Source organism: Vidua macroura, chromosome Z, assembly GCF_024509145.1.
Source record: "Vidua macroura isolate BioBank_ID:100142 chromosome Z, ASM2450914v1, whole genome shotgun sequence".
Taxonomy (NCBI): domain Eukaryota; kingdom Metazoa; phylum Chordata; class Aves; order Passeriformes; family Viduidae; genus Vidua; species Vidua macroura.
Window position 1 is genome coordinate 20,224,421 of NC_071611.1, and position 27,767 is coordinate 20,252,187.

Here is a 27,767-nt window from a genome sequence, read left to right on the forward strand (position 1 = left end):
GCAAAAAATGTTCTTGTTTCTCAAAGACTTACCAACTAAACTCAATAAGAATTCTTTCACAACTTTCCAGATATTGCAGCAAGCTGCTGTCAGCAACACATTAAACTTTAGGATCCTTGAAATACTTGATAACAATTCAGTAGTACAGTAGAAACTACTTTAGCAAAACATGATGGCAAAAAATTGAAATGATAATAAGAGCATGGGATCAAATAGTCTTCATAACTCCGCAGGCCACAAAAGTGAAAGAAGGAAAATTATTTCATTTTTTTTCACATCTTAAATCTTCACATCTTTCACATCATACAATAACCAGATGCAGATGCAGGACATTTTTTTGCTTGCATTATTATTATTATTTTTCTTTTACTGCTTCTCCACATAACTGAGAGACCACACAATGTTTTCTGCACCAAAGTGACTTCAAACTGAAAATATATTGAAATAACATAGACCTTCATTTTAGTTATAATTTTAAATTTAGTTTGATGACCAATGAGACAAAAATGTCTCACAGTGGCTGCTCTTTAGCCCAATCTTTACACAGTGAAAAATTATGACAAAGAACTCAATGAACTGAAACAAAATAATTTCTATGAGTTTCAGTTAGAGAAATGAGGCCATGTAATTTGACTGTCCTCTTCACAAAATCCTAGACAGAAAAATATTCAGTATAAAATTTCAATCTGGATTTTGGATGACCTCTTCAAAAATAAAAAAGATGGGAGAGTTTGGTAGGGAATAAACAGGATCATTCTGTATGCTTTCAACTACTTCAATGTGTGTGATCAGCACCTATTTTTGATTTTGAAGTTGCAGATTTAATTTGAATAGTTTGACAGAAAATCTAATTCTAAATATGATAAGAATTACTAGGTAAGATGGTAAGCATGTAGTATGGCAAAGTAAGAGCAAGATTTTAGTCCTTGATTATAAAAGTGGAAGTGGAAGCTGTAGTGGGAAAGATGTGAACAGGAAATTATCCTCTTGATTTCTCAGCCAAGCCAATTACTTAAAGAAGAGATGGTTTTGGAAAAGTAGTAACTAATTCTATGCTGGCAGGTAATTGTGCTTCCTTGCTAACACATCTATGCCTGGATGATTTTATCTGAGGGTAAAGTTAGCTTTCTTTATACTAAAATAAGAATCCTTGTCACTGATTTCCTATTCACTGGGCTGTTACTCTCAAAAGAGTCAGTATTTGCAATGCTTTGGTACAAGACAGAAGTTAAATAAGAAGACACAGTCTGTATCCACTTCATGAATTTTACTTTTTTAACTTTATGGGGATTTCTTCTGGCAACGACCCTTGATGGAATAACTTGATGGTGTGTTAGCCCCAGACAAAAACTGTATGATGCAGCTGCTCATTCAGTCCCCCCACACTCCTCTGCAGTGGGATAAGGAGAATCAGAAAAGGTAAAACACTGTAGTTTGAGATGAGATCAGCTTAATAATTGAAGTAAAGTAAAATTATATAATAATAACTATTACTTATTAGTATTTTTATTATTGTTATAATGAAAAGGAGAGAGAGGGAGAAAGAGAGGAACAAACCACAAGATAAGCAAATTATGCATGATACATTTGCTCATGACCCATGACTCCCCAGCTAGTCCTCAAGCAGTGATCAGTGACTGAGACATTTCCTCCCAATTTATCTATAGAGCGTGAAGTTCTACTATCTGGAATACTTCTCTGGCCACTTCAAGTCACCTGTTCTGGCTGTGCTCCCTCATGACTTCTTTTACATCTCCTTGGTGGCAGAGCATGGGAAAATGAAAAGCCTTGGTTTAGACTAAGCACTGCTTAGTATCTCCTAAAACATCAGAGTATTGTCAATATTATTTTCCTATTAAATCCAAAATGCAGCACCGTGCCAGGTACTGAAGAGCAAATTATTTCTATTCCAGCTGAAACCAGGACATAGTGGGTTTGGGTGCAAAGAACCCTTGGTCTGGGGAACAAAATAAAGAAACTAAAAGTGTATCTGAGAATCACAGAATTGTCAAACTTGAAAAAGTCCTCTAAGTTCATTGAGTCCAACTGCTACTGTACCAGAAATGTGGATTCACATTTACTCTCTAACTAATCTTTAGGTTTAGCTAAACAGATTTCACTAGCTCTCTGGTGTCTGCATGTTTACAGAATTCAATGTAGAGCTGTTAATAAATTTTACTGCCATGTAGAAGAGAAATAGTAGCTAGAAAAAAATATTTCACTTCTATTGCTCCTATGCCAGCTGTAGACAGAATTGGTGTGATCACATAAAGTGCCCAGAGACCACTTTCTTTCTCTTTGCCCTGGGAGTCATTGGACTACTGACAATGTATCTGGACAGTGATTCCCCTACATAATGTGCTAAGATTATGGAGGCTACTCGAATTTCTTCTCTAATAATTAAAATATAAATAAGGTAAAGGTAAAAGGGCTGGCTGGTTCCGTTGGGATTAAGTATGTCTTCATGTCTCACTTAAGACATAACTGGAGGGCAAAAGAAAGACAATGTGCTTTCTTCTTCTCTGCAGATCTATGGTAAGGTTACTGTGGACTTCAAAGAGGAAATAAAGAAAAGTATAAAGCCTGACTGTCATTTAGGTGTGAATGTGACTAGAAGGCATGAAGCTGTAAATGCCATCCCTGTCGGCAGCTGAAAGAGAAGTACAAAACACTGACATCACAAAATCCCAAAAGGAGAAAATTTTAGGCCCTTGATGCTGTAAAACACTGCCTTAGCTTTTATTTTACTACAGATCTGATAGGTTAATACATTTGAAACACCTTTCTGTATTCCTCTCTTTGTAGTGTCCCATTTGTAAAAGAGATACCACCCCAGAGTAAGTTTAATTTCTCCTTCCACATTTTCTCCTTCAATGGTCAAAATTCATTTTGTTACTGGTAAAATTCCAGCTCACAGTAAGCCAGACTGGCTGTTTTTCAGAACAGTTGCCTTCCTTAGAGAAAGGAGGAGGGACTGGGAAAAAAAAGGGGGAGGAGGGAGAAAAAGATAAAACAATCTAGATGCAATTATGAGTGACCTTGCAATACTGAACAGGCATACTCTACAGAATCAATAACCAGACAAGTTTCTGTGACAGATCCAATAAAAGGAAAAAGCAAAGGTGTGGGGGAGGAAGCCAAATAGATTTAAAAAGAGAGATAATGGTACTACTAGTATGAAGGTGCCAATGTTCTCATACAAGTTTTAAGGCAGAAATTTGATTCACATGAAAAGTGACAGCTGTTGTGGCCTTGGCCAATTAAATGATGAAAAATGAAATAATTTTATGCTCTGTCTGGTATATGACAAGGTACTTGAACACAAGGCAGCTAGGTGAAAACAGTGAAGTACATAATTTGTTACTGCAGAACCAGAGTTTTCCCCATCTTCTTTTCTTTCTCTCTCATTTCTTTCATTCCTTCTTCCTTTCTTTTTTTCCCCTTTTCTTTTTTTCTACATGTTTTGGTTTTTGCTATTTTTCCTTTCTCTTCTTAAAGCAAATAATTTGGGACAGAACATTGTGACAGATAACTGTAGCTAATAAAATTAAAAGACAAGCTTCAAAACTTTAAACACTGAGGCCCCACTTAGATCTTTTATTAATTTGTTGATAACCATGCTTAATAAAAGTTTTTTTTCACTGTACACAGATATTCATAAGAAAGAGTTTTGAGGGTTTTTTTTTTCTCTTCTGTGTAAACAAAAGCAGAAGAATTTTGGAGTTTATTCACTCCCACTAGATTTCCTTCAAAAAAGAACGGAACTAGCTATCAAATTTTACATCACTTTTTCACATAAATATGTTCTTAGTTTCTGAAATTTCCTTTTAAGTAATGGATTTAAGATGGTAAGGTATAGAACATATTATTGATCAAGTCTAGGCTTCTTGTGTTTCATATTATTCTCATTGATCTCTCCATTGTCTCTGATCCCAACTTGCAGCATCAGTTTTTACTAAACACAAGATACAACCTGGGATGCATTCCTTTCGAGGCCTGCATTTGTGAATACTGAATGTGCCTGGACATTGACTCTGTGAAAAATTCTGATGAAGAGCAGCCATATGAAGGACTTCTTATTCAAAATGTGTTATAAAATATATTTATTTCACGAATAACTTTTCAGATATGTCTCTCTATATTCTCCCTTTCTTCCCCAAGTGTAGTAACAGTGGAATTGACTGTTTAACTCATTAAAAGGAGATCTCTCTTTTGCACTGACTGCTCAGTTTGGTGCAATGTGCACAGGACAATAATCTCTCTTAAGAAAATATTTATACAGTGATATTTAGCAGCTTTCTAATGTGAAAGAATCATGGCTTTTTTTTTGTTTTATGCATTTTTTTGTTTTATGTATTTCAGTTTGTCAGTGGAACAGTATTTGTCCTACTTTCCATTTTCCAAGTCTTCCCAAGAATTCTGTCTCTGATATTCCCTAGACATAATTGAAAGCTGGATTTGAGCCTTAGCATATATTAATGTATCTCTTATGCCCCCCTGCCCCACCAAAAGGTAAAGAACAGCATCAAAACCAACCAAACAATAATCTCAGCCAAAACTGAAAAAGACCAAATCATAAAGAAACAACCAGAAAACAACTCTATTCGAATCATTTGAATCGTGTTCAAAACCACGAGAAGGGTTGCACCAAGATCTTAGAAAGGTAAAGAACCATTCCTTAAAAGAAATGAGCAGTATTGTAGAAGTACTAATAGTGCTTTGCAGTTTTTAATGAATGCAACACACAAAGAAGTGGATAATGGTAAAATATTTCCCATTTATACTTCTCTAAATATTCTGTGGTATGTTGTACCATGCAGTGTAATGCTGAAGCTGGTTATAAAAATGCTAACGATTTGGAAATTTGGGACACTTGTGCAAAAAGTCAAGAATGGTAATGAAATTGTGTCTGTGGTTTCAAAAATAGCTTTCTCACTTCTTGCAGAATATTAGGTTTAAATGGAAAGATTTTGGAACTTGTGTAGTTGCTGCTATTTTATTCTTGGTTTCAAATTGCTTTTTGTTTTCTTTTGGTCTATAAAACCAAATAATAACTAAAAAATATCTGCCTTTCCCCTTCCTTTGGCAGCATTTTTTTATGAGCTTGCAGAACTAAGATTTCACACTGAAGGGATTTCATGAAAGTATTTGCCTCATGCACATGAGGCAGTGTTCTATAACTGAAGTAAAGCCATCTCTGTTTCAGACTTTGGCAATCCTACAGGCCTATGAAAGGATAGATGTGTCATATCCCAAGGATTTAAATATCTATTTTATGGTTCTGTTTTTTTGTTGTGTGTTTTCAAGCACCCTTACAGAGACAGAAATTTCACATGTCTGAAAGATTGAGGTGACTATACTAACTATTGAGTCCTGGCTGACAGGAAAAACAAGAGATTAAGTCAGAAATTGGCTGGAGAAAGGAAGCAGAATCAGACTGAGCCTTGGTTTCACTTATCTCTTGTACACCATAACGTCGTCAATAAAGTGTCTGGACAGTAGGATATCATTCTTTTCTGTTCACTTTTTGCAGCAGATCTTTTCCAAAATGAAGCATTTTTGTTTATTCTGTGCATAAACATAACATTTGGGGTGCAGGACCTTTCTCTAAATACACATTAATACAAAATGAAAGCTATACCTCAATCTGGGACATGATTTAAAACATATTTATGGTAATAATCAGGGAATAGGAAGCTGGTGGTTCACTGCTACATCTATATGGCTTTCTTCAAAGTGTTTGGACCAAAGGCTGAGGTTAGTCCTGAGCAAGATGTGATTGTAAAATCCGTATGTTGGAGTGCCCTTTCTGGGGTTTCGTGAAACTACTTATTAGAATTGAACTAGTGAATTGAAGAGGGCTCAGGAGATTTGCTGCCACCCTGTGCAGTTCAACCTCTCACTGGAAACACCTTAATTATCCCAGCCAGACATGATTTGTCTCTGAGAAACAAAAATATAATATTTTTTTAAAAATTTACCCTTCTCCCATTTTTTTTTAAATTGCAGCAGGCTGCATCAACTCTCAAGTTCTGTGCAGTGTATCCTTCCTAAATATTTTCTTTCCAGATTCTTGAATGCTGCCTGAAACTACTGATTTATTCCAGTAAAAAGTAAAACAAAACAAAAAAGAGTTAATATACCACATTCTTACAAATTTAACTTTTTATCTTTAAAATGGTCTCTCTGGCTTCTTTTGTCAGGAAATACCATTTTTGTTCAGATTTCTCATTCCAGTTCCCTACAAGAATCTGCTCTTTGGCCTTGAAATATCACAGATATTACCTGCTATTGGAAAGAGAAACATCTGTGGTTGTTGCTCCTCTCTTCTGGTAGTTCAGAATGGGTGAAGGAAAAAGCAACTTCTTTTAACATAACACCATACAGTCAAATTCTGTTTGCTGTTAGAACAGCATTAAATGAAGGGCCTCTTTCCAAAATAAAGAAATGTCAGAAATAGTCAGAAAATGTAGTCAGATACAGAATAAAATCTTGGCTTGTAATGCTCTCCCTTAATACATTCTACATTTTGAATTTTGTACACAGTTTAAAAATGACTAGCATTTTTTTTCTTTTGACAGAAATAGAGAGAATGTATATGACATAATTTCTGCATAATTCTTCATGAATGGGTTTTGTGGTATAACCTTTTATTGTGTATCTGCATCTCAGCGATTATCTGTTACAAACATATCTCTGTTCTCTTCAGATGATGTGTTTGTGCAGAGCTGGCAATGTGAATCTTTCATAATTGAGAAATTGAACCAGAGACCTCAGCTATGTAAAATAATGAAATGAGAGAAGTGAAGTACTACAAAAGTGTTTGCATTTTCCCTGTTTTAATGACTACGGTTTCTTCCCTTCCTCTCTACAAAATTAGCAAAGTACATACGCTCTATTATATGTGTATTATATGTTAGAGCTGTAATTTTGAGTATCAACATTTGTCATTGGCAAATTAGTGACTATGCTCAAGATAAATTATAGGAGTAAAAAAATTAAAATATCTCCTTATAACTGAAAATTCTATAAAGGAATTTTCTTTAACAGTATTTTTTATCAAATTGCTAATGAGGCAAGAGCAAAATGTGACTACTAGATGATACCTTTCAGATTCTATTTTTTTCTTTTCCCTTTTTCTCTGCCTGCCATAAGAGAATTTAAAAAAAAGAAAAACAAAAAAAACCAACAAAACAAACAAACCCCCCTCCAAAAAAAAAAAAAAAACCCAAAAAACAAAACACCCAAACCCCAAAACAAAACCCACCAAAATAAAAAACCCCAAAACAAAACACCACAACAACCAAACAAAAGCAAACCACCCAAAACTATAATCCAGCAACAGACTGGTATGTGAAAACAAATGATTTTGATATAAATCTTTTTTACAATTTCATCTACTGAAAATCACTTCTACAATATACATCAAAAACCAGTGTAATAAGACATCAAAATTAGAAACAGAGAAGAACTTTCATCTGATTAAAATGAGGAAGATATTTTGTGTGGAAAGAAAATTTTCCCAGGTCATGGAGAGAATAGTTCAGTGGTTTCAGATGTTTTCATGTATTCAGATACTTCTCAAAAATGCTGAGGTTAAGAAATGAAACAGAGGTAGACAAATAATTATATAGCAAGGAAAATTATAAGTCATGTAAGGATTTGAGAAAGAGGAGGGAAAAAAAAGGCAACATAAGATGCAAGTACATATGGAGATTTCATGCAATATAATAATATAAGTCCATCTGTATATTAAATCTTGTTCTTTTTTTTTTCAGTTATGACAATGATAATAAGACAAGTATAGTAGAAATACAGAAATTTAGACAAAATTGCAGAATAATGAGGGATGACTTACAGGGAATTGTTACTGCATTTTTATAACACAGCAGAATTACTGGTTATTAAATTGTCCTGCCATCATTTGCAACAGTTAAATAAATTATTTAAAGTAATTTATAGAAACCATGCTGCAATCAAACACCATGAGGTGGGCAGTAGAATAGTGGTCTTTGTCTTCATAAAAGAATTTCCTTATTTATTATTTCAACTTAAATACATTAACAAAAATACAAAAGCATTGAGTATTGAGGAATATCTAAGAAATAAACTTTGCAAAAATTGGGTACATTCATGTGTCCCAAAGCAGGATCAACTATACTTCTGAAGATAATTGTTAATATTAACTAGTCTTAAAGTCATAACTGAAGTTTCCTTAACCCCTACAAGAAATGTCTTGAGTTATCTTGACCACTAGAAGCTTTTCCTCACTTTTTTGCCTTTCTCTTGTTATTGTGCTGCTGTTTCATTTTACTCTTGATAGACACACAAAGAAAACCCTGTTACCCTAGTGCAGCAACCTTCTTCACTTCTACATACATACCAGAAGATCTGTCCCCAACTTTCAAAATTTTTTTTTTCTAACAAGGGTGGAAGGGAGAATCCAACAAAGAAGAGAAAAATAATCAGAAAATACATCTAAAAACTTCCACAATTGAACTCAGTGTCTCAGCTTGTGGACAAGAGAGTTGAATTTTGTACACCTTTTACTTTGTAATTTTCGGTTAGAGGGATTTTAGAGGCAAGGGAATTGTCCAAATTCGTCCTGGAAGGCTTTAATGGACATGGGAGCCACGATGGAGAAGCCGCGGACTGCTCCCAACTCTGTGTGGGCAAAAATGCCCCCGAATTCCAAGAGGCACAGGGATTTCTCAGGGGTGGGGCAAGGGGAGGAGGAGCTCCCCCGCCCAATGGGGACAGGCGCCATGGCGATGACATGGACCATGGCACCCAATGGGGATGCGATGGGGGCGGACCCGGGGCTCCAGGGCGAATGGGGCTGGCAGGAACAGGGTGACAGACACAGAATTCTCTGGAGCGGGCAGGGGGTTTGTTACAAGAGTGGCATGGGCTGGCTCCAATAGCAAGAGACCCGGAGCCAACCACCATGGGGAGGGAAACACGGCGGGTGCACAGGGGTACACAGAACTCGGCTAGCTAACATAGATCAGAACCCAAACCTGGGATGCAACACAGTTTCCCTCCAATATAAATTAATTGTTTTGCATGTTTTTACAAATTTTCTGAAGTTCAAGTAGGTGTGGTAAGCATATGCTTTATTTAACTCTTTATGTCATTGCATAGTAACTGATTTAGCAAAGTTCCTCCAAGGTCTTATAGAATGCATCTCATTATTCTAATGTGGAACTCTGTCCAACTATATACATGTGCTTTTCCTCCCTTTGTTTACAGAAAACATGTACTTGTGTTCTCCTGGCTTTCTTAAGGTTCTGTATTTGGGTACTCTCCCTTTCCTACATGACTGTTGGAAAGTGTGAAACCAGAGAACAGGAATAAGGAGAGGCTTTGGTATTTCATTATCTCAGGATGCTTCCCTTCTGGAGACCATAGCTTTCAGTCCAGTATGAATCCTCCTCACTACCAATTTTATGCAGAGACAACACTCATAGCTGGATTTTGTTTAGGCTGAGGAGCCATGTGTATGTATTGCTGCTATTTCTCTCTACACAAGTCAGACTAAGATGTATGAGGAGATTTATCTTTTTTTCTGTCTTCTGTTTCAAAGGGGAATAAGATGGGAATTTAATGCTAACTGTAGTGACAAAGCTAGTATTTTCATGACACTACATAGGGCATATCTACAATAGGTCACTGCCATCAATAAAAACACTACTTTTTATGACCTAATAATTTTATACATTGTTGGAATCATGAAGTTACTCCTGTATTTCCAGTGCCTTGATAAGTGACAAAACAAAAGGGATGTTTGCTTTGTTTGGAGTTGTGGGTGTGGGGTAATTTCTGGGGAGGAATTATTAATCTTTTTTCTCCACTATTTTTATATTAAGTGATCCCCGAAAAACTTTGTTAAAAAACCATAGTCCAGTCAATAATTTGGGAAAAACTCCTTTGCCCATTTTTATGAAGGTATTGGTATATTTACACTCATAAATCTTATTTGAAATAGTCTTTCTAAGCTGATTTTTGTTGTATGACAGGACTGCTAAAATATACTACTTAGATTTCGTATTTGTCACCTAAAAATAATTTAACAAATAACATGTGTGTTAATATATTTTACCAATATGTGAGTAGGTATGTAGATTGACAAATCTATTTCATACATTTTATATATTAAAAAATATTTTATTTAATCTATCTAATCTACCATACTACATATCTACTTACCACTATGCCTGATTATCTATATATCTATATACCTGTATACTTATTAATATCTTTATAATGCAGATATGCCTGCTGGGATCAAGAGAAGCAAGCTGAGTTTGTTCCTTTTGAGAACTGAAGGATATGAAAGGAAGAGATAAGGCAGACAAAGGGGATTTTTTTGACATGTAGCCTATTTGCTTTCTGCAATTAACTTAAAAATTCTTAGACATTAGTTCTGATTTTTATTATTACATATTCAGTTTTCACCTAACCTCAAAGGAGAAAAAAACACCGCTATTATTCAGAGCATTTTGATTTCAAATATATATTATTTATACTATGCAAAATTAAAAACTATGCAGTGAGTTCCCAATGAAATGGTGACTGCAGAGGCTAAGCACCTATCCATCATATTTGAGAAGTTAGGGCAGTCTGGTGAAGGTCCCACTGGCTAGATAAAGGACAACTAAATCTCTTTCAAAAAGAGAAAAAAGATGCAGGATATTGCAGGTCAGTCAATTTCATCTCTGTGCCCATTAAGATCATGGGTCAGATCCTCCTGGAAACTATGCTAAGACATAGAAAATAAGGAGATGATTAGTGACAGTCGACATAGCTTCAGTAAGGGCAAATTACATCTGAAAAATTCAGTAGTCTGTTGCAATGGAGATATACTGCTGGTGGATAGGGAGAAGCCACTGATCTATCTATTTGGACTGATTTGACAAAGCATTTGACACTGTCCCACAAGACATAATGTGTCTTTAATTTTGAGAGACAGGGATTTGACATATGGTTCAATTGGGGGACCATAGGAAGAGCTGGCTGGACTTGCAGTCAGCAGCTTGATGTTCAAGTGGAGAAGAGTAACAAATGGCATTCCTTAGGAGTTGGTATTGGAAGTGGCTTGGTTTGGCATCTTTGCTGGTGACAGGGAGTGAGATTGAGTGCATCCTCAGCAAGTTTGTTAGTGATACCAAGATGTGTGGTGTCATTGATATACAGGGATGCCAGAGGGACCTTAACAGGCTTAAGAGGTAGGCCCATGAGAATATCATTAAGTTCAACAAGGCCTAGTGCAAGGACATCCACAAAGATGATCAGAGGGCTGAAGTACCTCTCCTCTGAGGTAGGACTGTGGGAGTTTGTATTGTTTAGCCTGGAGAAAGAAGTCTCTGCGGAGATGTCATAGCACATTCCATCACCTGAAGGGGACTTAAAGGAAGTTAGAGAGGGACATTTTACAAGGGCCTGTAATGATAGGAAAGGGGTAATGGTTTTCAACAGAAGACAGTAGATTTATATTAGGAACCAAACCATTCTATGATCATATGATTATACAACAAATTGCTATAATGACTTTAAGAATTCAATGGTAAAAAATGATACTGTGGTAACGACTACCAGAACATTAGGAAGTTAATCCATTCATAGTGAGTAAATATTGGCCCTCATGTGTTCCGAAAAAGAGAACTTTATAACACAACCTGAGGTTAGGAATAGAATGATCTGGCCTTGGTGTTGGAAGTAATACAGCTGAGCTCACTTTTAGAGGTCGGGATAAGGATCTACATTCACAATTTACTATGCAGTTTGAGAACAGGGAATATAGCCCTCACATCCTTTCCAGATGGCACTGAAGGCTACAGCCTTTAATCAAAACAGTACGTGAAGACTGAATAGTGAATTTTGATTTTGCCAAGTTGTTTTCTCTTCATCCATATAATGAGTAGCAATATAATCTTTGTGCCAATGAACAAATTCCAGCCAGCACAGACAGTAGAAAGAGGGCAACTTTCTTTCTCTCTAAGAATTCATTGAGCGTGTTGCTGGAAGAAATTGTGCTGTAAAGAGACATATTTTTCAAAAGATATATGCCTCCTAGATGTGAAAAATTGTAAAGTTCTCAATGCTAATACAAATGCTAATATAAACAAATGCATGATTGAAATGGGACTAACAGGCTTTACTTATCTTTTATTTATTTGACCAAAACACAGACTTGGCATGCTTTACTTGATAGAGATTTTACCAAATCTGTGTTCCTGTATTCCTGAAGGTATAAAGATTTCTTTTTTCCTCCAAAATTACAGAATTACAAGCTCAAGTGTGCTTGCAGACATCAGTTATCCAGTGTCCTTGAGTAATTTTGAAATTGCAGTCAAATATTATTATACATAAACATGTCTTGCACAAAGAATCTCATTCATAAATGCTGTAGACCACAGTGGGCTTAGTGAGAATGCTGTACTTTTGATATTATATTTTGGTCCAATTCAAATCAAAATAATTAAATTGTTCAGTTTCTAGAAAACTCTAAACCCACTGTATTTTAGAAACAAAATATTACCCCCAGATTTTTAGAGGTTTTTTGACAAAATTCTAATTCTTTTTATTTGTCTAATTCACTAGAGTTGTGCTTTCTTTCACTTCTGAATTAGTTCTTTTCAGATGTTAAAAGTCTGGAAACACTTCTACATTACATAGTGATTAGAATATAGGAGACTATGGAGTAAGTCAGTAGTTTTTGTTTGGAGCTGTTCTACTTCCTTGAAATCTTACACACTGTAAGAGTCATCCTACTGAGTACCGCAATTAGCTCTGTAGTAAGACTATACCACAAATGAACCAGCTAAGTACATTTTCTTGCTCCATTGCAAACAGAAAAAAATAATACAAATTGGATATTTCAGAAAATATGCTGTTTGTTGACTGTGGCATTTTCCAAAGTGACATGAAACTACTGAATTTCCATTTCCTATGCTGAAAATGAATGATCTTCACCAGGAAATATTTGGGCAAAGAGAATTTCATTTGCTTTGCTCTTCCTATAAATGCCCAAAATCAAGCACTCCTGTTTAATTTTTCTCCCCATAAAAATGTATTTTTTTTTTTTAAATTGTCATTTACTTGAGTGCAACCAGAAATAAATATTAATGTAGTTTGGATTAATTTGAATATATTTTTTACGTTTTCCCCATTAAGTGCTGAAGAGAACTCTGGTTGCTTACATTGTCTTTTTAACAGCTTCATCAATCAGAGGATACCAAATGCACTTGGAGCTCTGCTCTCTGGAATGCAGACCACATGATGCATAGAGCTTGGTCTGAGATTTAGGACACTTTCCACTATATACTTAGATACATCATGGAGTTTGATTAGATATGTGATTTGAAGTTTGGTCTATACCTTTGGTTTTGTAGTAACCCTCCTCTCCTATTTTCCTTTCTTACATTTACTTTGTGGTTTTGTATTGACTTTGTGTAGGGGGCATGTGGCTACATGTACATGTCGTGTAGTTTTTTGCTGCATGTTCTGCTTCTGGTTTTACACCTTAGTGATGTTTTGGTAAAGAAGTGCTTTCATTCAAATTGATATCTCTGATATCTTAGTCATAGCTATCACGCTATATATAATGATGGCTAAATAACTGATAGTCTCTTTGCTACCATTTAAAAATTCTTTCCATCATCATATGTTTAGAATGGCTATTTTTATTTTGCTCAACTGCGTTACTGTGTTTAAACTCATACTGCAGTAACTGTTTCTCAATGCTGATAGATACTCTTTTTCAGAATGTGTGCTTGTTGACCTGACAGTAATTTGAAAACATGATGTTCCATACAGAATTCATGTAAAGATTACACAAAACATATTTTTCTACCAAAAAAAAAATCCTAATTAGGACCTATTGAACATTTCAATACCTTCTTCTTCCCTAATGTATAACTATACAAAGCTATCCTCTACTTTTCTTTAAATGCATCTACTTTCTGAATATGAATACCATTCAGGACATGGGTTTTAAACTGTACTTATTTAGTAGCTGGATCCAGCACCCCATACTTTATCAAGAATAAATTACACTCCTGTTAAACTTAGTTCTAAACAAGGTGTTACCATCCTATTAAAATCCAATCAAACATGCATCACATTTGGTGGACAGAATTTAAAAGAAAAAAAACTGGGGAGAGTAAGTAGTTCAAAGCATGATGGCTACAAAAAAGTCAGTGGATTGTGAGAGGAAAAAAACAACAAACATACAATCTGGAAATTATCTGTGTTTATGAAAATACTTCCTCTTTGCCATCCTTTTAAGAAATTTGTATTACACTTTTGGCTGTTAATCAGAACTGAATAGAGGAAGTCCTTACAGAAGAAATGTTAAGATACATGCAAGGGGACCTGCATGAAGTGGTTCCATTAGAGCTTCATGAAGTTTGACAAATCCAAGTGCAAGGTGCTGCCTCCATATTTGGACAATCCCTGTATCAAGTACAGACTGGGAGAGCAGCCTTGTGCAGAAGGACTTGGATGAAAGTCTCATGGATGAAAATGAGCTGGCAATGTGCACTCACAACCTGGAAGAACAACCATATCCTGGCCTGCATCAAAAGAAGTTTGGCCAGCAAGATGAGGAAGATGATTCTCCCTCTCTGTTATAAGTTCCTACCTGGAGTACTGCATGTAGGTCTGGGGCTCCCAACATCAGAAGGATGTGGATTTGCTGGAGAGAGTCCAGATGATGCCCATGAAGATGATCAGTGGGCTGAAGCACTTTTCTTATGAAAACAGGCTGAGTGAGCTGGAGTTGTTCAGCCTATTGCAGATAAGGCTTTGGGGACACCCTGTTGCAGCCTTCCAGTAATTAAAGAGGGCTTTTAAAAATGAGAAAGAGTATCTTTTTACAAAGGCCCATGGTATAAGACAAGGAGGAATAGTTTTAAGTTAGAAGAAGAGTGATTTAGATTGGATGTCAGGAAGAAATCTTTATTCATAGGGCAGTGAGGCACAGGAACATGTTGCCCAGAGAGGTTGTGGGTGCCCCATTCCTGTAAGTCTTCAAGGTAAGATTGGATGGAGCACTGAGCAACCTGATCTAGTGAGTGACACCCCTGCCCTTGCTGAGAAAGGTGAAACAAAATGATTTTTAAGTTCTTTCTCACCCAAATCATTCCACAATTCTGTGATTCTTTCCTAAATACATTTACTGTCATAAACTTTAGAGAAGTTAGACTTTTGATCTAGGTCCATATTGAAAAGCAAATAAAAAATGTGGGGTTTTGTCAGTTACGGACACATTCTGCAAACAGAAAAGAATTGGCTGAATTCATTTTTGCAGCGCACTGCTGATTAACATAAGACAAAATCATGAAGCTCAAGAAAATTATTTCACAGGAAAGAATATGAGATCTCATATGAAATGAGGACTTCACTAAGCCTTCTAAGGTGTTCTTTGCCACTTCTTATACTTGAGTATTTTAAGAAAAGAAGGTTTTGCCATATAATGGAACAAGAGTGCCCTTGAGAAACAATCATGCAGTGGTCCAACTGAGACAAAACCTGCCATTGCTTTGCCACATTTTCAAAAATTCATGAAATCATAGCATCACTGAAGTTGGAAAGGACTTCCAAGAGCACAGAGTCCAACCATTAGCCTACAAATTTCTATTAACTGCCTCGCTGAGCACAACATATACACTTCTTTTAAATACCTCACAGAGTGGTGACTTAACCATTTCCCTGGGTGGCTTGTTCCAATGCTTGACAACTGTTTCCATGAATAAATTTTTCCTAATGTCCAAACAAAACCCTCAAAATGATACTGTTAGAGAGAGGACAGAAGAAGATGGTATTAAGAAGTATGAGAATGGATTTAACATCATTTGTCTTCAATAGTCTGTTTTTTGCCCCAGTGACAATATTTCAAGCAGTTATCATAATGTCCTTGGTGAGGCTGGGGCAAGTCTAGTGCTGTTACACAGTTTTAAATCTAAATTAATCTGATTCAAATCAATGGGATCTATTAAGTTAATAATGATTTAAATGTGAGAGATATCTGGCTTGCATACACTGTAGTCACATGTTAAAAGAATCATAAACAATTAACAGAATTCTGATCTTCATATTTTGTTCCTTTCCCTGTTTTCAGCAAATCAAATTTTGCACAAAATATGCTATCAGAAAAAAATGTAAATATTTGCTGATTTTCAGAAAAATCTTAGAGTTTCTTTTTACTGTTTCCATATTTCAGTGAGTCCTTGTGACAGAATCTTTATGGCATTTCACTAAAAGATGTTAACTATGTCATTGAAAATAGTGCAGCTATAATTCTAGTTATCATGGGCAACTTACACACAGAAAATGATCTCTTACTGAAACACCAAAAATTTAAAAATGGCACTGAAGAGAACCAGAACCCCAACATGTATTAAATTAATATAAAAAGCAAATTTCTTTTTAAAAGTTAGCCCCATTCAATCCCTTCACACTTTTTTTCCTTGAAAAAATACTGAGTGACTCTAAATCTCTTTTAAATAATTATAACTGAGATCAGGACATGACCTAGAAAGATATAAAAGCATATTTCTTTGCTTTAACATATTTCAAGGGTGTAGCATGGGTGACATAAAGTTGATGACCATTATTTTGACTCTTTGGTTTCTCTTTTTCACTTATGATGGGATAAAAGGAAAATTTCAGAGATACTGGAAATTATTTGATTTATATAATGCAGAAAGTGAAGGAAGTTTTAGAAGAGCAATATTTTTATTTTAAAACTTACAGCAATAATCTCAGTCCTGAATTCTTTGAGTATACATAATTGCAAGAAACATAAATACTTATATAACTGGATTTCGCTTACAATATTCATGTACAAAAAGGTCCAGGCACAAAGTGACTGTGCTATGAGTGACCTCATTTTGTTTTCCACAGCTTTGGTTAATTAGCTCTTAGGACTCCTGTTCTGTTCTCCTTTTATCTTAGTGTTATTATGGGTATGATTTACACCATCTTTAATATACTTTATACTACAATCTTTGAATATTTTATAATGGACATGTCCTTTCTGATATAAGAAAAGTGAAAACATGAAAATTTCAAGAGTAAGTCTTTATGCTAGTCTTTCTGACATGGCAGGTAATCTATGCTAGCTTTGCTGAAATATTTGGGAGTCCTGCCATAACGCACAACATTAGTAATTTATTTTGGAAAAAATAATTGAGTGACCAGTATAGATTTGCTTAGATAATCATATGTGTAAAATTGGCAAAAAGAGATCTTGTTAAACAACTTTGCTTTTTTGCAAGGTACCTGTATTCTAATATAAACACCAAGCAATAGTATTACTGCTTATTTATGAACTATAGAGATGCAAATACACAATGCTTATACCTGATAGAAAATGCTTACTGAATCAGGTCTACAAAGAAGAGATTAAGATATGTACAAAAAAAAAAAAAAAAAAAAATTGTTGTAGGAGGAGCAAAATCAATTTTTTTATTGTTATTTTCTATCAAATTGTCTCATGAACAACTGTCATGAAGTGCTTTGTGGATCCTTGTTGTGGTTTAGGAATGGTGTTCCCTAGTTTAGTGTTCCTACTGAAACCCTCCAAACCATGTGCCCTTCACTAAGTACCCCTTCCCACTAGCTCCTCCTTCTGCAGTGGGCTTGAGAGGAGGACTGAAGGCACAAAATGATTGTGGATTGAGATAAGAATATTTGACTGGAAACAGCAACAAAATAAGAAAATTAATTGTTGTAACAGCAACAGTACTAACAAAAAAACTGACAAGGAAGAAATGAATGTTTCACACCTGATTGTTCACCATGTGGAGCCCAACAATATCTGAACTGCCACTACATTACCTGACCTGGAAGGGACCCCTTCTGCCACCCTCAAAAAATGACATGAGGTAACATGGAATAACCTCCAGGTCCTAGCCATGTCCCCTTCTGCCTACTGCAAAAATTCACCTTGTCTTGGCCACAACCAGGACAATTCTATGTCTCCTAAAGGCTAAACATAATTTTTCCTCCAAAAAGATGGTAATAGGATAACATTCCTGCATCTGCCTTTTATGAAGCATGTAGGAATCTGACATTTTTAAGCTTTGAATCTCTTTATCATATATTACTGAAATTGAGCAACACATTAGAAGTGTCATAGGACATGACTAAGTAGAAGACAAATACTAGGAATACACATACCTAATTTTCTAGAGAAACAAAGCATTTTATGTAATACAACCTGCGGATTTGAAAGTATTGGCTTGGTAAGCAACTCTCTTATCATTGCATCTGTGGTTTTTTATACATTCCTATAGAAATATGGTGGATGATGTTTTGGGAGTAAGTGCTTCAATCAAGTCTGAATAAATGACCTGATGAACTTATATCATCATGAGTTTGGGTTTGAATACCTACTAGAAAGTCTCTTCTCAAACTCTTGCACAATATACAGAGGATACCAGTATTTTAGTGGGAGTGCAAAGAAGGGAAACTGATCTCTGTGGTTCAGAGAGAAAGGAGCTCGTTATCCCCCACTGAAAGATGATATAAAAAAGTTCCCTATAGCAACTAGTTAAACCTAAAGGTATTCCTGACTGTGACTCATCCATTCACTCTTGCATCTGCTGGTTTAATATATTTGTTGGTTTAGGTTGGGTTGATTTAGTCAGGGGTTTTATTAATGTTAGTTAGGCTGGTTCCTTGTACTCCCTTATTTTTCCCCTCACAGTGGTTTGCTCCAAGTTGTTTACCTGGAAAGTTCCTGTCACTCAAACCTGCCAATCTTCTCACCTCTCCCAGTTTTCTTCTTATTTGGTTCTGTCAGTCAAGGTTTGCTCACTCCCTGACAAGTGTCAATCTTGTAACCAATCTCAGCTTCTTCCTGAAAGTTCTGCATCAATCATCCCACCTTAGCCCTTCTATTTGTCCCAGGACACTGTGCCCACCTCTGTTATGTTACCATTGGTTATTATGATTGATGTCACTTCTCTATCATTTGTCCCCACTGGGGACACCAGGTTTCCACCCCTGTCCGCCCACCCCCTACTTAATCTGTTGTTCTTTGTTCCCCAGCATTTGCTTTCCGTTGCGCTGAGAGCATTTTGTTCCGACCACGCATGGGGGGAATAAAAGTTCTTAGGGCTCGCAAGCAAAGTGTCCTTCTCTCATCCCTTTGTCTCCTCTCAGCATGTGAAGCTACCAAAGCTGCATTACCCACGCCACAGCGCTCAGCACTACCAGGTTGGCAGACACCATAACCCTGGAGTGCCTGCACTCACGTGGTGGCCTCCCGGCCTCACACAGGCAGTGCTAGCCGGCGCTTCTCCACTGCTTGAGGTCGTGGCAAGTAGGCGCCGCAATTTGTACTTTACATCTGAACTCTAACAGTACTTAAAGGTTTTCCTTTACCCTAAGAACATTGATTTATTAATTTGCATATACAGAAAGTGGTCTCTTTGCCTTCTTTTCAAAATATTGTTTTAAAAGGACATCACATTACTAGTGGCTTACAAGACAGAAAGATGTTTCAGCCAGCCCTTTCCCACTGGACTCTTTAGATTTGCCTAAACTTTTTACACTGCTTTCTTTTAAATCCATATAGATACAAAATTGTTAATTAAAATGAACACTAGATACACAATTATTAAGTAAAAGTAAACACAAAAGAAAACTAAGATCCACACTCCTATTTGAATTCTAATTTGAGTGGGCCATGCCATAATACATATATCTGTATTTGTGATTCTGGGAAGATTAATTTACTGGTGTAGTTGCAAATCCATTCTGTGGTGCACCATCAGATAAAATGCATCATATTTACAAAAATGCCACTGATTAAGAAAAGAAAAATCTCTGATCTCTAAGTTACTTTCTAAATCTTTTTATATTAATAAGACATAAGACAGACAGTTTCACAACAGATAAAGAGGTTAACTCTCAGGGTTCAAGTCTATTGCCTAATTTGGAAGCCTTTAAAGGAGGAAGGACTAATTACTAGCCAGGAGAGTCAGACTTGGTGATTGATTACTGGCATCAGAGCAGGACCCAATTTTACCAGCAGACTTGTTGTGTGCTAGGAGGAACTCTATTCTCTGGGTTTGTAAAGGCTGAGGGGGTTCAGTTATTAGACAGTGATACACATTCTCTGCAGATGCTGAACTGTAGGCAGAATATGTCCATTTCTCTAACACAATTTACCTTCCTGATGGGCTTTGGGGGTAAAAAAACACTTAATAAAAAGCAGGAATGAAAGTCCATGAGTAGTTATCAGAAACAAAGACACAGTAAAGGAAAGAGTAAATTTGTCTTTAACCTTTGTAAGAATAGGATGGCTATAGGATGTTGACAAAAGCTGATAGCTACCTTCACCAAGCCAAACTATTAACAGAGAAATAACTCGCTGGGCTGTATGATTTATTGATGTGAAATTCCCAGAGAAGTTAATAAAATTATGGCCTAATTGAATGACCTCACTCATTGTCTTTTCTTCTGGTTGACTGATATCTCATTCATTTCTCACATGAAGAGGAATATATTACATTTCAACAATAAATTTAGTTGGAAAGTTTCAAAAAAGTATTAATTAATGAGGTACTCTATATGAAGAATGGAATGGTAACCATTTAAACAGTGCAGAAAGAAATTTTGAAAAATCAACCTACAAAATAATGATAACAACAAAATATAAAACACAGGAGTGCAGGAATAATTTATGTGAACAGATGGCAACTACCTAAATTGGACTTTTTTTTCAAATCCAACCTAGGTTAATCTTCTGAGGAGTGCCAGTGTGTTTTTGATTATGATAAGTCATGAAAACCTCTTTTTGCTTAGCTTTTCAGAAGATCACTAGTATCGCTAGTATATTACTTTGTTGTGTCTGTTATGAATATTAGGCAGGAAGTGCCTAATATGAATATTAGGCAAGAAGAATTTTAATCCTCCACCAATCTACCATCCACCATAGTACCACAGGTTTCTTGGCTACATTTCCCTATCTTTTAAAAAGCAAATTACAAATTTAACCTTTTTTTAAAAAATCAAATTCAATAGTGTCTCCAATTTCACTTAGAAATTTTTTACAGAATATGTACAAATAAATATACACCTTACAACAAGCCCAAACAAACCATATTTTTCTTAATCTACAATTTTCAAGGTGTTCCACTTTCTTCTTTCTTTTTCTTGTCAAAAAAAAAATATAGAGATAGAATTTGGCATACAAGGATTTTTTTCAAGAAATCAGGAGAAACTAAGAGTATAGTCCATTTTAGCTTGGAAGATTTTCAGAAAATACATGCACAAGTGTGAAACAATATAGTTCTCTATAGCTCTAAAGTCTACTTCCCAATCTCTACAATGTTGCTTATTCTAGAAGCATAAAGCTAAGAATGATGTTAGTGAATGCTGCTGATCACTTTGCAATGCAATTTATCTGATGCATAGGAAAATTGGTAGCAAATTATTCCAAGTGTGGTACCTTCAAAAGGTGTGCAACAGAAACTTGGCAAGTCTGAGTATTCAGCCTCAGTCTTCTGACAGAAGAGAATATAAAATAACCATGCCTTAAATAACGCAAAAAAATCCAGGGTTATAAAGCTAGATACAAATTATTATAAAAACAGCAAATAAACTAGTGTTTAAGTTGGTTATGGACCTCAGATGATGCAATACTAATGTGAAATAGTGACATAAAACATAAGCACAATTAATTAGAATAATCAAATCCTAGACTGGAAAAGACCTCTAAGATCATTGAGTCTAACTGTAAACCTAATGCTGCCAAGATCACCACTAAATCATACTCCTAAGTGCCATATATATGCATCTTTTAAATACTTTCTGGGACAGTGATTCAACCACTTCCCTGGTTGCCTGTTCCAGTGCTTGATGAGCCTTTCAGTGAGAGAAGTTTTTCCAATATCCTATCTAAACCTCCTACAGTGCAACTTGAGACCATTTCCTCTTGTCCTGTTGCTTGTTACTTGGGAGTGGGGATTTACTTCCACATAGCTACAACTTCCATTCAGGTAGGTTTAGAGAGTAAGGTCTCCTCTGAACCTCCTTTCCTCCAGGCTAAATAAAGGCATCTCCCTCAGCCACTCCTCACAGGACTTGTGTTACAGACCCTTCATCAGCTTTGTTGCCCTTCTCTGGGCACACTTCAGCACCTCAATGTCTTTCCTTTTGTGAAGGGTCCACAACAGATGTCCTAGATTGCAAGGCAATATGTATTCTATTTGCCATTGTTAGAGGAGAGGCAGTTATCTTCTGTTAATTGGACAGTTTTCTTTATCTCTTCCACAAACCAATCCTCTCTCCAGGGAGACATCTGCTGATAATGGGCTATTGAATGTCACTGCATGACTGATAAAAGTTACAGCACCCCATTGTGACATGCTCCACCCAGAGGGAGGAACCAAGCATTCCTAACTGGATATAATCTGAGTTTTTGAGACACCAGACTCAGCCTTCCCAATGGATTCCCAGAGGAACAGCTGGGTTTTTCCACCGGATCTTCAGAGGAAGACTACACCCTTCTACAGGATCTCTGCTCCAACAGATCACATCTGCCACTCCAGGAGGACTGCAGCCATTCCAATTTGGACTGCTACCAACACCCTGGCCAAAAGGGTGTCAGGTTGTATTCTGACTCTGTCAGTGGGGTTTGTTTTGTTTTGTTTTTTTTTTGTATTATTGCATGTATTTTGTTTGTTTAGTTGTTTGGTTTTTCTTTATTTTTTTTTCCTAATAAATTGTATTTCTGACTTTGAGTCTCTCACTGATTTTGCTTTCAAATCAGAATAACTGAACACAGGATCCTAAGTGCAATCTTACCAGTGCCAAGGTCAGGGAATGATTACACCCCTGGTCCTGCTGGCCACTGTTGTTGATCCAGACCAGGATGCCTTTGACTTTCTTTCCCACATGGCCACACACTGGCTCAGCAAACCCATGTCCTTTTCCACTAGTCCTCTTTCTGGCCAAGCCTGTAGTGCTGCAGGGGTTGTTGTGACCCAAGGGCAGGACCTGGCACTTGGACTTATTGAGTCTTACACCCTGGGGCTCAGCCTGTCAATCCAGACTGTTCAAATCCCACTGTAGGGCTTTCCTACCTACAAAAAGATCAACACTCTTGCCTAAGTTGGTGTTGTCAATGAATCATCTAAATGAGGGTGCCCTTGATCCCCTTGCTGTTGATAAATGTGTTTAACAGTACTGCCCTCAGTACGGAGCCTGAGGAGCACCAGTGTCCTGCCACCATCTGGATGTAACTCCATTCCACACCACTCTCTGGGCCCAGCCATCCAGTCAGTTTTTTACCTAGTGCATCAGTCTAAGCTGTGAGCAGTTTCTCCAGGAGACTATTGTTGTAAATGCTATGAAAGGCTTTGCTAAAATCCAGGTAGGCAATATCTGGAGTCTTTCCCTCATCTACTAAGTGGATTCCCTATTCATAAGAGAGTATCAATCACAGAATCATCATACAACAATTTGGGTTGGCAGGAATCTTTAAGATCATTTTGTTCCTACCCTTGTCATAGAAGGACATCAGGTTATTCATACAAAATTTATAGAAAACTGCAAAGTATTGGAAAAAAACTTATGGAGGTCACAGAGACACACCACATAGCTCCCATGGGATGTTTCAAAATAATCTTTAGAATCCAAGTATGCTCAGACTCAACAGTGCAGGATTACATTCTGCAACTTTTATAAACTTACAAATTCTATCTGTTCTGAAGACAGAAATAGTTTATCTGGTCAACTGTAACACTTTTTTTTTTTTTTTTTTTTTTGTCTCTCTGACATAATGGAATGATCTCTCTTTAACCTAAACTTCACAACTATGATCTGATTTGGCAAACCATGTTTGACTGAATAGCTTTACAATACAAATATTTTATCACTGAATCAGATATGCTGGAAAAGGCATTTGAGATCATTGAATCCAACCTATGACCAAACATCACCTTGCCAACTACACCATGGCACTAAAATGCCACATGCAATCTTTTTTAAAATATCTTCTGGGACTGTGAATCCACCACCTCCCTGGACATTGCCTAATCACCCTTTCTGTGAATAACTTCTTCCTAATGTCTAGTATAAACCTTCCCTGATACAGTTTAAAACTTTATCCTTTTGTCCTGTCAGTGATTGCTTGTGAGAGGAAACCACCCCCCACTTGGCTACACCCTCCTTCTCCAAGCTAAACAACCCCAGCTCCCTCAACCACTGCTCACAGGACTTGTGCTCCAGCCCCTTCTCCAGCATTGTTGCCCTTTTCTTTACATACCATCACTTTAACATCCTTCCTGAACTTGGGGGCCCAGCACTGGACACAGCCCTTGAGGTTTGACCTAACCTGTGCTGAGTACAGGGGGACAATCCCTGCCCTGGTTCTGCTGGCCATACTATTACTGGTACAGGCCAGGATGCCATGGGCCTTCTTGGCCACCTGGGCACACCACACGCTAGCCCATGTTCAGCTTCTATCAGTCACTACTCCCATGGCCCTTTCTGTCTGGCCACTGTCCAGCCACTATGTCCGCGTCCTGTAGTGCTTGATGTATTATCCCTGTGGCCATATTATCCATGAGAGATAGGATTAATAGAGTGATCTGGAATAGTATCCCTAGTTATTTTCTAGAAAATGAACATTTAAAAACAATTTAGTTGTCAGTAGTGAAAAAAATGTCTGAAAACTCAGGTTAGAATTTACTAAGAAAATTTACATTTAGTTGTCATCAAATTATGTCTTAAAAGGAGTGTTTGTCTTAACACTTTTAGTAGCAGTTAGGAGGAAAAAAAAAGTTTTAGAAAACAAAATCCCATAAAATTACCTGAGGTCTTTTAGTAAGAAAATGAAATTAAGTTGGTGGCCAAAGAACAAGGGAGAGTAAGTAATCTGCTTGCTTCACCAATCTCCATGTGGTTGAGCAGTTTGGTTGGCACATTTGGTCACATGTATTTCAATAGATATGCTACTACTGCCAGTGCTATTAGGGAAATTGTGGCTATCATTGCTGATGTATCCACACTGGTGTTTCAAAGTGATATCAGTAGCTATTTTTAAATCATTTCACTCTGTTTTGTTCTCTGCAAGAATACTTTACTGTCTTGCTAGCTACATTTGCATCAATATAAGTTACATTTCAAGTATCTTGAAGTTTATCTTAATTTTCATTATTTCATTAGGAATATAGAATTTCTTATGTTAGAATAAACCAGAAGCATTCCTGGCTCATTTTTTCTCAAATAGAAATTCTGACTGGCTACTAATAAATTTCACATTGTAAAATAGACTGAACAATGCAAAAAAAGTCCCAATCTAGAGTATTTTCACCACTCACATTCATTAAAAAAAGGTATTTGCCCCAGAGGATGCTTGCTGAAAATGCTATTTCTAAGTCTTAAAATATTAAATCCATTTTATCTCGTTCACTGTGGACTGTTTTGAAATATGTTTTAGCTCCACTTGCAGAAAAACTCTTTCACTTTAAATCTACCTGAACAGAATTGTAATAAACTCATTCCTCCTGTTACATAATTAAGTTAATTATCTTTTTAGTTAATGAAAAAGTATGTGTCTCACAGTTACAAGTATTTAACTTTTAAAAATTCTTACACTCATCAGAAGATCAAAAGTATTTTATCAATTTCACAACACTGCATAAAGAAAGTTAGAATTCCTACAAATCTGAGAACTGTAGTATATGAGGTATATAAGGAACTGAGGTATATGAAGTCTGTGTAATCTGGATGCCGTAGTTTATTTACAGGCAAGATATCAGTATTTTAGTATGAATATATACTTAAAAATACTGTTCACAAATATATGGGGTAAAGTGCACACAGACATATGTGCATGGTAACCTGTATGCATTTGAAATCTTTTTTTTTGTGTGTATCTGAGTTTATTTCTAAATAAACTTTGCATTTTAAACTAAAATAAATTTTTAAAACATATTTCTTTTAGTCACATCGTAATATAACCTTTGTGGTATTTATGTCATCACAAATATTTTCGCCTGTAGCTCTGCTTGATGAAATTTTGTGACTGACATAAATCTCGTTCAAGAGTTGCTGACATGTTACAGAATATATTTGCGCAAATGAAGAGCATCTTTTGTATGGTACTTTGTAATTAGGTGTTGGAACTAATTGGAGGACTTGTAGAATAAGCAAAAAAAAAAATTTAAATTTTGATAAATTTTAAAAACAGGAGAATATAGGTTATCGTTGCTGTAACTTAGATAATTTGCTCTTCATAGAACTTAAATTATTAACTGCAACACACATGCAAGCGTTTTTTCTTTAAAGAAAAATGTGTTGAATGCACACTTTGAGAAATGGTTTAGTACAGACTGTATACTGAGGCGTTTTAAGGTTTGGGCTTTACATTTATTACCCTTTCTTCCTTTTTGCTTCATATTAATCTTTATTTCATTTTATTTGTTATAGTTCCCTGACAGGGAGATCAACCAATCAATCTGTGTTTTCTTAGTTTTTTGTTTATTTTCCCCCAGTTGTTTACTGGTATGTGATCCGGGCGAGGCCGGGTTGCCGTGCTGTGTCTTGAAACCAGGTCGCCCGCCTTCTCATCAGAAGGCGACATATGGTGCCGAAACCCTCGGGTAGCGGGAATCTCCTGGACGAGAGACAGCGGCCAGAACGGCCAAGCCGATTCTAGGCGGGGGAGACGTCCCCGGACCAGCGATCCACATGGAGGCCATCGCGAAGGTCGTGAGTTCGATTTATAAGCAGTGGGGAATTAAGTGTAAGCTCAAGGATTTTTACCTCGCTATTGTGAGACTCCTCGAGCTCGGGACGATTGAACGTCCCGTGGATATATTACACCCGGAGGTGTGGGGGAGATGTACGGCCGCATTAGCCGAGGAAACAAAAACCTCAGGCAGCGGGAAAAGCCTTAAGGCGTGGGGAAAGGTCGAGCGGGCCCTGCGCGAAGCGTTAGAAGAACAAGAAACATGGAGCGCGGCGAGCGCATGTTTATTAGCTACACCCAAACTGGGGGTAGGAGCGGCAACGCAAACCGCCCCCGACAGCGAGCTACCCGGGAGCGGGGACCCGGGGGGATCGGGCGCGTTCCCCCCCTCCCCGAGCCCGAGCCCAACCCCCCCCGTGGGACTTCCCGAAAAACCCGCGGACCCCCCGTACGTCCCTTCACCGCGGATCGGCGACTCGGCGCCGGGGGCGCGACAGCGCGCGCAGTCCGTTTGGGAGGGACTGGCTAGGGAAGCCAGAGACGCGGAGGGACGAGCGACGACGACGCCGCCGCCGCCGCCCTACCCAGCCAAACATGGCGCCGGCGACCGAGAAGATGGGCGGGGCGCGCATGCTCCCTGCGGGAAGACCCCAAATACCCGGATTCTCACTAGTGCGCAGCCGCGAGGAAAGGAGGAGGAGGGGGGTGGCGGAGAGCGCATGCCCAATCGGGAGCCATGCTCAGAGCTGCTACCATCCAAGGGAGAGACCTCCCCCTGCGGGCGGCAGGGCAAGCCCAGGGGGCGGGAACGGCACCACCCTTGAAGGGAGGGGGAGGGACGGGGTCGGAGCTGCACGAAAAGGCACCGGGACCCGGAAACGCGCTGGCACTCGACTTCCGGCTCTGAGTCGAGCTCCACCAGTTCCGACAGCTCGGGAGAGCTGACGGACGCTGACGGGGACTCAGAAACGGAAAAAGCGGATCTGATGCGGTTTGAAACAAAACCAAATAAAGCCTTAAGCCACATCGAAAGGCAATCACAATGCGAACC